Raw genomic sequence first — 10,518 nt, 5'->3', positions numbered from 1 at the left:
CTTTTTTTTTTTTAAAGATTTTATTTATTTGACAGAGAGAGACACAGTGAGAGAGGGAACACAAGCAGGGGGAGTGGGAGAGGGAGAAGCAGGCTTCCCGTGGAGCAGGGAGCCCGATGTGGGGCTCGATCCCAGGACCCCGGGATCATGACCTGAGCCGAAGGCAGACGCTCAACGACTGAGCCACCCAGGCACCCCGAGGACTTTTCAATCATGTTTCTGTTATTGATTTCCAGTTTAATTCCATTATGGTCAGAGAAGACATTTTGTATGATTTTAATTCTTTTAAATTTATGGAGGTTTGTTATATGATTCAGGATACGGCCCATCTTGGTGAATGCTCTATGTGCACTTGAAAAGAAAGTGTATTTGTTGAGTGAAGTGTTCTATAAATGTCAGTTAGATCCAGTTGATTAGTGGTGGTATTTAGTTCTTTTATATCCTTGCTGATTGTCTGTGTACATGTTCTATCAATTGCCTAGAGAGAAAAGTTGAAATCTTCAATAATATGTGTAGATTTGCCCATTTTTCTCTTCAGTTCTATCAGTTTTTGCTTTCTGCATTTTGAGGCTCTGCTATTAGGAACCTTTAGGACTGTTGTATTTTCATAGGGTGAATTGATCATTTTATCATTATGTGGTGTCTCTTTTATTCCTGATTTTCTTTGCTTTATCTTTGTATGATATTAGTATTAACTATCCCAGTTTTCTTTTGATTGATGTTTGCATGGAATATCTTTTCCCATTCTTTTATTTTTAATCTACCTATACCATTATTTAAAGTGGGTTTTCTGCAGGTCTTTAAAAAAAAATCCCTCTGACAATCTGTGTATTTTAATTGGTATGTATGTATATTTAGTGTAATTATTTGTATATTTGGATTTAGGTACACAGTTTTGTATTTGTTTTGTTTGTTTCTTCTGTTTTTGTTCATTTCTTCTTTCCTGCCCTCTTTTGGATTATTTAAATATTTTTTAGTACTCTTTCATAACTTATCTATTGAGTTTTTTACTCTCTTGGTACAGTTTTTTAGTGTTTTCTATAGGGATTACTATATATATGCTTAACTTTTCAGGCTACTTAGAATTAATATTTTACCACTTCAAATGCAATGCAGAAATCTGACCATCATATAGGTCATTTTATCCTCCCTTCTTTATGCTGTGGCTGTCACATGTATTATATCTACTTCTACAGGAAATCCCATCAGATAATGTTAAGATTTTTGCTTTCAAACATCAAACATATTTTGAAGAACTTGAGAAGAATATTCTACTTGTCCAGATATTTACTATTTCTTTTTTTTCCAGTTTTATTGAGATAATAATTGACATACAATAATAATTGACATATAAGTTTAAGGTCTACAGCATAAGGATTTGACTTATGTGTATTGTGAAGTGATTAACACAGTAAGTTTAGTTAACGTCCATCATCAAATATAGATACAAAAAAAGAGAAAAAGTGTTTTTTAAGTTGTGATGAGAACTTTTAGGATTTACTCTCATCAACTTTCAAATATGCCTTATAGCAGTGTTAGCTGTAGTTATCATGCTGTATATTATATTTCCAGTACTTATTTATCTTATAACTGGAAATTTGTACCTTTTGACTACCTTCATCTAATTCCCTTTCCTTCTACCTCTTGCCTTTGGTAACAACAAATCTGATCTCATTTTCTATGAGTTTCACTTTTTTCTTTTTTCTTGATTTTTAGATTCCACATATACATGAAATCATACAGTATTTGTCTCTCTCTAACTTTTTCGCTTAGCATAATGCCCTCCATGTTGCCACAAATGGTAGGTTTTCCTTCTTTTTTAAGGTTGAATAATATTCCATTGTGTATATATGCCATATTTTCTTTATCCATTCATCCATTGATGGACACTTAGATTGTTTCCATGTCTTGGCTATTGTAAATAATGCTGTAATGAACATGGGGGTGCAGATATCTCTTCAACATGATGTTTTTATTTCCTTTGGATATATACCCAGAAGTGGGAATGCTGGATCATATGGTAATTCTGTTTTTAATTTTTAAGATATTTACTATTTCTGTTGCTCATCCTTTATCCTTGACATTCCATGTTTCCTTCTGGTATACTTTCTTTACTGTCTAAAGAACTTCCTTTGGCACTTCTTTCAGAGCAGATCTACTGGCAATGTGTTCTCTTAGTTTTCCTCTTGTTTTTTTAGATTTGTTTATTTATTTCAGAGAGAGGGGGTGTGGGGGGGGGGGGGGTGGGGGGGTGGGTAGAGGGAGAGGGACAGAGAGAATCTCCAGCAGACTCCCTGCTGAGTGCAGAGCCAAACTTGGGGCTTGATCTCATGACCCTGAAATCATGACCTGAGCTAAAATCAAGAGCCGGATGCTTAACCAACTGAGCCCCCCCACCCCAGGCGCTCCAGTTTTCCTCTTTTTTTTTTTCTTCAGATTTTATTTATTGATTTGACAGAGAGCTTGAGAGAGCCAGAGAGCACAAGTCGGGGGGGGGGGGGTGATGGCAGAGGGAGAAGGAGAAGCAGGCTCCCCTATAAGTAGGGAGCCCGATGTGGGGTGGGGATTGATCCCAGGACTCTGGGTTCATGACCTGAGCCAAAGGCAGACACTCAACCGACTAAGCCACCCAGGTGTCCCCAGTTTTCCTCTTTTTGAGAATGTCTTTTTTTTTTTTTTGGCCTCCATTGATGAAGGGTATTTTAACTGGATATAGAATTCTGGATTTAAAAGTTCTTTTCTTTTAAAGATTTTTAAAATTTTTTTTTAAAGATTTTATTTATTTATTTGAGAGAGAGAGAATGAGAGAGAGCACATGAGAGGGGGGAGGGTCAGAGGGAGAAGCAGACTCCCTGCTGAGCAGGGAGCCCGATGCGGGACTCGATCCCGGGACTCCAGGATCATGACCTGAGCTGAAGGCAGTTGCTTAACCAACTGAGCCACCCAGGCGCCCTAAAATTTTTTTTAAAAAAGATTTTATTTATTTATTTGACAGAGAGAGATAGTGAGAGCAGGAACACAAGCAGGGGGAGTGGGAGAGGGAGAAGCAGGCCTCCCGCTGACCAGGGAGCCCGATGTGGGGCTCAGTCCCAGGACACTAGGATCATGACCTGAACCGAAGGCAGACGCTTAACGACTGAGCTACCCAGGCACCCCAAGATTTTTTTTTTAAGATTATTTATTTATTGGGCGCCTGGGTGGCTCAGTTGGTTAAGCGACTGCCTTCGGCTCAGGTCATGATCCTGGAGTCCCTGGATCGAGTCCCACATCGGGCTCCCTGCTTGGCAGGGAGTCTGCTTTGCCCTCTGACCCTATCCCCTCTCATGTGTTCTCTCTCATTCTCTCTCTCTCAAATAAATAAATAAAATCTTAAAAAAAAAAAGATTATTTATTTATTGGGCGCCTGGGTGGCTCAGTTGGTTAAGCGACTGCCTTCAGCTCAGGTCATGATCCTGGAGTCCCGGGATCGAGTCCCGCATCGGGCTCCCTGCTCGGCGGGGAGTCTGCTTCTCCCTCTGGCCCTCCCCCTCTCATGTGCTTTCTCTCTCTCTCAAATAAATAAATAAAATCTTTAAAAAAAAAAGATTATTTATTTATTTATTTGACAGAGAGAGACACAGTGAGAGAGGGAACACAAGCAGGGGGAGTGGGAGAGGGAGAAGTAGGCCTCCTGCTGAGCAGGGAGCCCGATGTGAGGCTCAATCCCAGGATCCTGGGATCATGACCTGAGCCGAAGGCAGACGCTTAACGACTGAGCCACCCAGGTGCCCCGGCACCCCAAGATTTATTTATTTTAGAGAGAGAGAAGGGACATGAGCAGGAGGGGCATAGGGAAAGGGAGAGAGAATCTGAAGCAGGGTCCATGCTGAGTGTGGAGCCCAGTGCAGGTCTTGATCTCATGACCCTGAGATCATGACCTGAGCCAAAACCAAGAGTCAGATGCTTAACCAACTGTGCCACCCAGGTGCCCTGACAGTTATTTTCTTTTAACACTTGAAAACTGTGCCGTTTCTTTCTGGGCTCCATGGTCTCTGATGAGAAATCCTCAGTCATTCAGATTGTTGCATCATTTTCCTCTAAGTGCTCACAATATTTTTTTCTTCATCTTTACTTTTCAGAAATTTGATTAGGCTGTATCTGGGTATGAATTTTTTGTTTCTTCTGTTTGAGGTTTACTGAATTTCTTGAATCTGTAAATTTATGTCTTTTGCTAATTTGGGGAAGTTGTCAGCCTTTATTTCTTCAAAAAGTTTTTGTGCCATACTCTTACTCCACTCCTTATGGGAATCCAGTGATACAAATATTAGGCCTTTTGAGGGGCGCCTGGGTGGCTCAGTCGTTAAGCGTCTGCCTTCGGCTCAGGTCATGATCCCAGGGTCCTGGGATTGAGCCCCACATCAGGCTCCCTGCTCGGCGGGGAGCCTGTTTCTCCCTCTCCCACTCCCCCTGCTTGTGTTCCCTCTCTCGCTGTTTCTCTCTCTGTCAAATAAATAAATAAAATCTTTAAAAAAACAACAGCAACAAATATTTGACCTTTTGATATTGTCTCTAAAGTTCCCAAGGCTCTGTTCATTTTTTTCAATCTTATTACTTTCTTTTGTTGAAATTGGATAATTTCTATGGATCTATCTTATTTATTTACTTATTTCAGAGAGAGAGAGAATGACACAGAGAGAGAGGGAGATCACGAGGGGGGAGGGGCAGTGAGAGAAGCAGACTCCCTGCTGAGCAGGGAGCCCGACTCGGGACTCAATCCTAGGACCCTGGGATCATGACCCAAGCTGAAGGCAGATGGTTAACCGACTGAGCCACCCAGGCGCCCCTTAATCTATCTTCAAGTTCACTAACTCCTTCCTCTGCCATTTCTATTCTGCTATTAAGCACATCCAGTGAGATTTGTATTTTGGTTATTGTGTTCAGTTCTAAAATTTCCATATGATTTTTTTATATCTTATATTTCTTCACTAAGACTTTTTATCCATTTATTTCACTTATTCTTAGAGCATGGTTACAATATTCTCTTTCAAGTTTTTGTCTAATCATCTACCATTTGTGTTATTCTTGGGTTGCTCTATGTTGACTGTCTTTTCTCTCATAAAATGTTGAGATTTTTCTAGTTCTGAATATGTCAACTAAATATTGATTGTATCTTGGACATTTTTCATATTATGCTATGAACTCTGGATTTGTTTAGTTCCTATAGAGATCATTGGGTTTTGTTTTGTTTTTTATTTTTATTTTATTTTATTTATTTATTTATTTTAAAGATTTTATTTATTTATTTGAGAGAGAGAGAATGAGAGACAGAGAGCATGAGAGGGAGGAGGGTCAGAGGGAGAAGCAGACTCCCTGCCGAGCAGGGAGCCCGATGCGGGACTCGATCCTGGGACTCCAGGATCATGACCTGAGCCGAAGGCAGTCGCTTAACCAACTGAGCCACCCAGGTGCCCCTTTATTTTTATTTTAATTAATTAATTTTTTTAAAGATTTTATTTATTTTTTGACAGAGAGAGAGACAGAGAGAGAGGGAACACAACAGAGGGTGTGGGAGATGGAGAAGCAGGCTTCCCACCGAGCAGGGAGGCCGATGTGGGACTCGATCCCAGGACCCTGGGATCATGACCTGAGCCGAAGGCAGACACTTAACGACTGAGCCACCCAGGCATCCCTGTTTTTTATTTTTAAGCAGGCAATCAACTGGTTAGATTTAGGCCACAATATCCTACCACCACTGAACTGTGGATCCAATGTCAGTTCAGTTTTCTTTTTTTTTAAACAATTTTCTAAAGATTTTATTTATTTATTTGAGAGAAGAGAGTGAGAGAGAGAGAGAGAGCACAAGCAGGGGGGAGGGGCAGAGGGAGAAGCAGACTCCTCGCTGAGCAGGGAGACTGATGTGGGGCTCAATGTCAGGACTCCAGGACCTGAGCTGAAGGCAGACACTTAACCAACTGAGCCACCCAGACGCCCCTCAGTTCACTTTTCTTTTTTTTTCTTTTTAGTAAATTCTTTTTTTTTTTTAAGATCTTATTTATTTGACAGAGAGAGAGAGAGAGAGACAGTGAGAGAAGGAACACAAGCAAGGGGAGTGGGAGAGGGAGAAGCAGGCTTCCCGCTGAGCAGGGAGCCCGACGTGGGACTTGATCCCAGGACCCTGGGATCATGACCTAAGTGGAAGGCAGACACTTAATGACTGAGCCACCCAGTTGCCCCCTCAGTTCAGTTTTCAAAAACTTTGCAGTACTATTCTGGGGTAAATCCCACTTGGTCATAGTGTATCATAAGTTTGATGTCCTGTTAGAGTTGGTTTGCTAATATTTTGTTGAGAATTTTTACATCTATAGTCATAACAAATACTGGGATATAGTTTTCTTTTTTTGTGATATCTTTATCTAGCTTTGGTATCTTTTGTAATGCTGGCTCCATAAAATGAGTTAGAAAGTGTTCCTTTATCTTTTGTTTTTTGGGAGAGTTTGAGACGGGTTGGTAATTCTTTAAATGTTTGGTGGTACTGGACTTTTATTTGTTGGGAGGTTTTTCGTTACTCTTTTGATCTTTTATAGATCTGTTGAGATTGTCTATTTCTTCTTGAGTCAATTTAGGTAAATCGTGTGTTTCTTGTGTGTATGTCTTTTCATCTAATTTTTTGGCATACAACTATTGTAGAATTATCTTGTAATTCTTTTTATTTCTCTATCATCAGTATAATGTCCTCACTTTCAATTCTGACTTTAGTCTTTTTTTTTTTTTTTTTTGTCATTAGGTAAAAGTTTGTTGATCTTGTTGATACTTCCAAAGAACCAACTTTTGGATTTGTTGATTATTGTTTTTCTACTCTGTGTTTTATTTATCTTTGCTTTAATTTCTGTTGTTTCCTTTCTTCTATCTTTGGGTTTAGTTTGGTCTTTTACTGGTTCATCAAGATGTAAAGTTAGGTTATTGGTTTGAGATCTTTCTTCCTTTTAAATGTAGGCATTTACACCTGTAAATTTCTCTCTGAGCACTGCCTTTGCTGCATCTCATAAGTTTTAGTATGTTGTATTTTAGTTTCATTCATCTGTAGGTATTTTCTAATTTCTTTTTCTGTTTTCTTCTTTGACCCATTGGTTGTTTTCCACATATTTGTCAGTTTTCCAGTTTTCCTTCTGTTATTCATTTTTAGCTTCATTCCATTATGATCAAAGCAGATAATTTGTATGATTTCAGTGTTTTTAAATCTATTGAGGCTTGGTTTGTGTCCTAACACCTGGTCTATCTTACAGACGCTTTCATATGCACTTGTGAAGCATGTGTATTCTGCTGTTGTTGGGGTAATGTTCAACATATATCTGTTAGGAGTAGATGGTTTATAGTATTGTTCAAGTCTTCTATATCCTTACTGACATTCTGTCCAGATGTCCTGTCCATTGTTGTTGCAGTGCTATTCTGATCTGTTCTGTGTGTGCCTGAGTTTCCAGTCTGAGACCTGTGTCATGGCCTTCCCTGTGGTTTACTTCTCCAGGCCTTTGATCTGCTGTCTAGGGTGAAATCCATGCATCCACTGCTTGGGGGTGGTCCCAAGAGTTCATATACAGCTTAATGGGATCTTTCTCTTGAGATCTTTCCTTTTCATGGTCTCCGTGACACTTTCAAGTTCTGAGGCTTCTTCTTCTTTTTTTTTTTTTTAAAGATTTTATTTATTTATTTGACAGAGAGAGACACAGCGAGAGAGGGAACACAAGCAGGGGGAGTGGGAGAGGGAGAAGCAGGCTCCCCGCAGAGCAGGGAGCCCAATGTGGGACTCGATCCCAGGACCCTGGGATCATGACCTGAGCTGAAGGCAGTCGCTCAACCGACTGAGCCACCCAGGCGCCCTCTGAGGCTTCTTCTGTCTATAAAGCTCGTTTCGTTTCTCTACTCAGGTGTGGTCTGGAGCCTGGAGTTGAAGAGAATGGTAAAAACAAAATCCCAGGGAATTATCCCATTCTTCCTCATCTGCAAGGGCTCTGTTTCTTGTTCCTTGGACTCAGTCTGCTGTCTAGGGTGAAATCCATGCATCCACTGCTTGGGGGTGGTCCCAGGAGTTCATATACAGCTTAATGTGATCTTTCTCTTGAGATCTTTCCTTTTCATGGTCTCCTTGACACTTTCAAGTTCTGAGGGGTCTTCTGTCTATAAAGCTTGTTTCGTTTCTCTACTCAGTTTCATACTTCTCACCACTGCTTCTGATACAGAGAGAAGAAAACCAATTAGCCTTATGACCTCATTTAACCTTAATTTAATTTAAAATTTCCAAAAGATTTTTAAAATTTTTATTCATTTGACAAAGATATATAGAGAGAGCACAAATAGGCAGAGTGGCAGGCAGAGGGAGAGGAGAAGCAGGCTCTCTGCTGAGCAGGGAGCCCGACGCAGGGCTAGATCCCAGGAGCCTGGGATCATGACCTGAGCCGAAGGCAGCTGCTTAACCAAATGAGCCACCCAGGCGCCCCCCCCCTTAATTTTATTTTTTATTTTTTTTAAGTAGGCTTCACGCTTGGCGTGGAGCCCAGTGTAGGGCTCGATCTTATGACCCTGAGATCATGACCCGAGCCGAAACCAAGAGTTGATCATTCAACCAACTGCACCACCCAGGCACTCCCCACCCTTTTAAAAACAAGATGTTTTTGTTTTTGGGGGGTGCAGAGGGAGAGTCAGCGTGGAGCGCGATGTGGGGCTCAATCTCAGGATCCTGAGATCATGACCTGAGCTGAAACCAAGAGTAGGATGCTCAACCACCTGTGTCATCCAGGTGCCCCTGCCTTGTTGTCTTCTAATATCCAGGTAGCCTTTGATGTTTGGTTTTGTTCTCATGTCAGTAACATCTTTGTGTTGTTTCTCTTGCTCTGAAAGCTTTGGGAATTTTCTCTTTATCTTTCAAGTTCCTGTATTTTACCAAGCAATGTGGACTTTATTTTCCATAACACTAACTGTCCATTCTATTAGTCAACCCTCCTGTTAAATTTTAAAATCTTTTTCATAATCCCACCAACCCCTCCCCACTAAGAACTGTTGTTAGCTTATTGTCTTCTTTACGATTTTTGTTTTAGGCACACAGTATCCATCTTTACTCTAAATGTACTAGTTAGGATTTTTCAGAATCTGCATTTTGACCAGATCCATAGGTGATACATTCCCTACTCCTAGCAGATACTCACCTGATGTAGTTTTGCTCCAAAGGGGCATCTTCCTGAAGTCTCTGATGACCACAGCCCTGTCCCAGGGTTCCTGGCTCAGCATGACAGGTGGCTGCATCGTTATGTTCCAGCCCCAGCCCAGGCCCACTGCATGCCTTCTCTGTCTGGATGTGGGGAACTGCCTGCTCCGAGAGCCGCCTCCAGGGATTGAGAGGAATGGCCACACAGAGGAGTTCAGCAAGGTCTACCCTGTTCCATGAGATTCTGAACACAGTTCTGTTGTGCTTACATTTTTAGATCAAATTTACATATGATGAAATACACAGGTGTTGAGTATACAATTGAATGCTTGGACAGAAGTATATACCTGTGACTACTTCCCCCAGTGAAAATAAAGAACTTTCTCATATCCTCACGCCCCTTTGTAGTCAGTCCTCAAACTCCTCTTGAAGCAAATAGTGTGTCCATTTCTTTCACTGTATTTTTCTCTGTTCTTGAGCTTCTTAGAAATAGAATCATAGGGTATGTCCTTCTCTTGTGTGTGCCTTCTTTCACTCAATATGATGTGAGAGTCGTCGTTGTGAATCTTTTATTTTTATCATTATTCATCATCATGTTGTATCATTATTCTTTTTCATTGCTGAGTAGTATTCCATTTTGTGAACGTAGCACAGTTTAATTTATCTCCTTTTGAACATTTAGGCTCTTTTTTACCTTTTGGCTATTATGAACATTCTAATACACCATTCCTCTTGGCTCAATACCTAGGAGAGGAATTTCGGGTCACATGGCAGGATAGGCTGCACTTTTGAGTTCAAGGTACCTCCCTCTGGTTGCTCCCACTTTCAGTAGGGTTATGCGTCATCCTGCCCAGCCTGCATGGGCTCCCCGCCCGCCCAACCGCCGACCACCAGGCTGCAGCCTCTTGCCAGCCTCACTTGCTGCTCTGTAGCAGCCGAGTATGTGCTCTCCCGGCAGAGGTGGACCCTGCTACTTGGGCGGGAACCGTGGCTCTAGGGCCCAGCTGAGCCTGGCTCAGGGCTTATGCTCAGGTCCTCACTGAGGGAGACACTGTAGGTCCCAGAGGGCTGGCTGGAGTCCCCTCGGTTCTTCCTGTGCCCATCCTGCCTGGCCCATGCGCCAGCCTGACTGGCTCTTGGAGGCCCTGAACCCTAGGGGGATGACACCACCTCTTTGCCCTCCTCCTGAGTGCACCTCACACGAGGACCAAGGCTAAACTGCAAAGTAAGAGTAAGGAAGGCCAACAACCGATTTTTCTCATAGGGACTACCTGGATGCTTAAAAAAAAAAAAAAGAAAAGAAAAATATCAATATGAACAAAATGTTCATTTTGTTTGGCAGT

The sequence above is a fragment of the Neomonachus schauinslandi genome, chromosome 16 (assembly GCF_002201575.2).
Source record: "Neomonachus schauinslandi chromosome 16, ASM220157v2, whole genome shotgun sequence".
NCBI classification, from domain to species: Eukaryota; Metazoa; Chordata; class Mammalia; order Carnivora; family Phocidae; genus Neomonachus; species Neomonachus schauinslandi.
Note: the sequence above shows the minus strand (reverse complement) of the source record.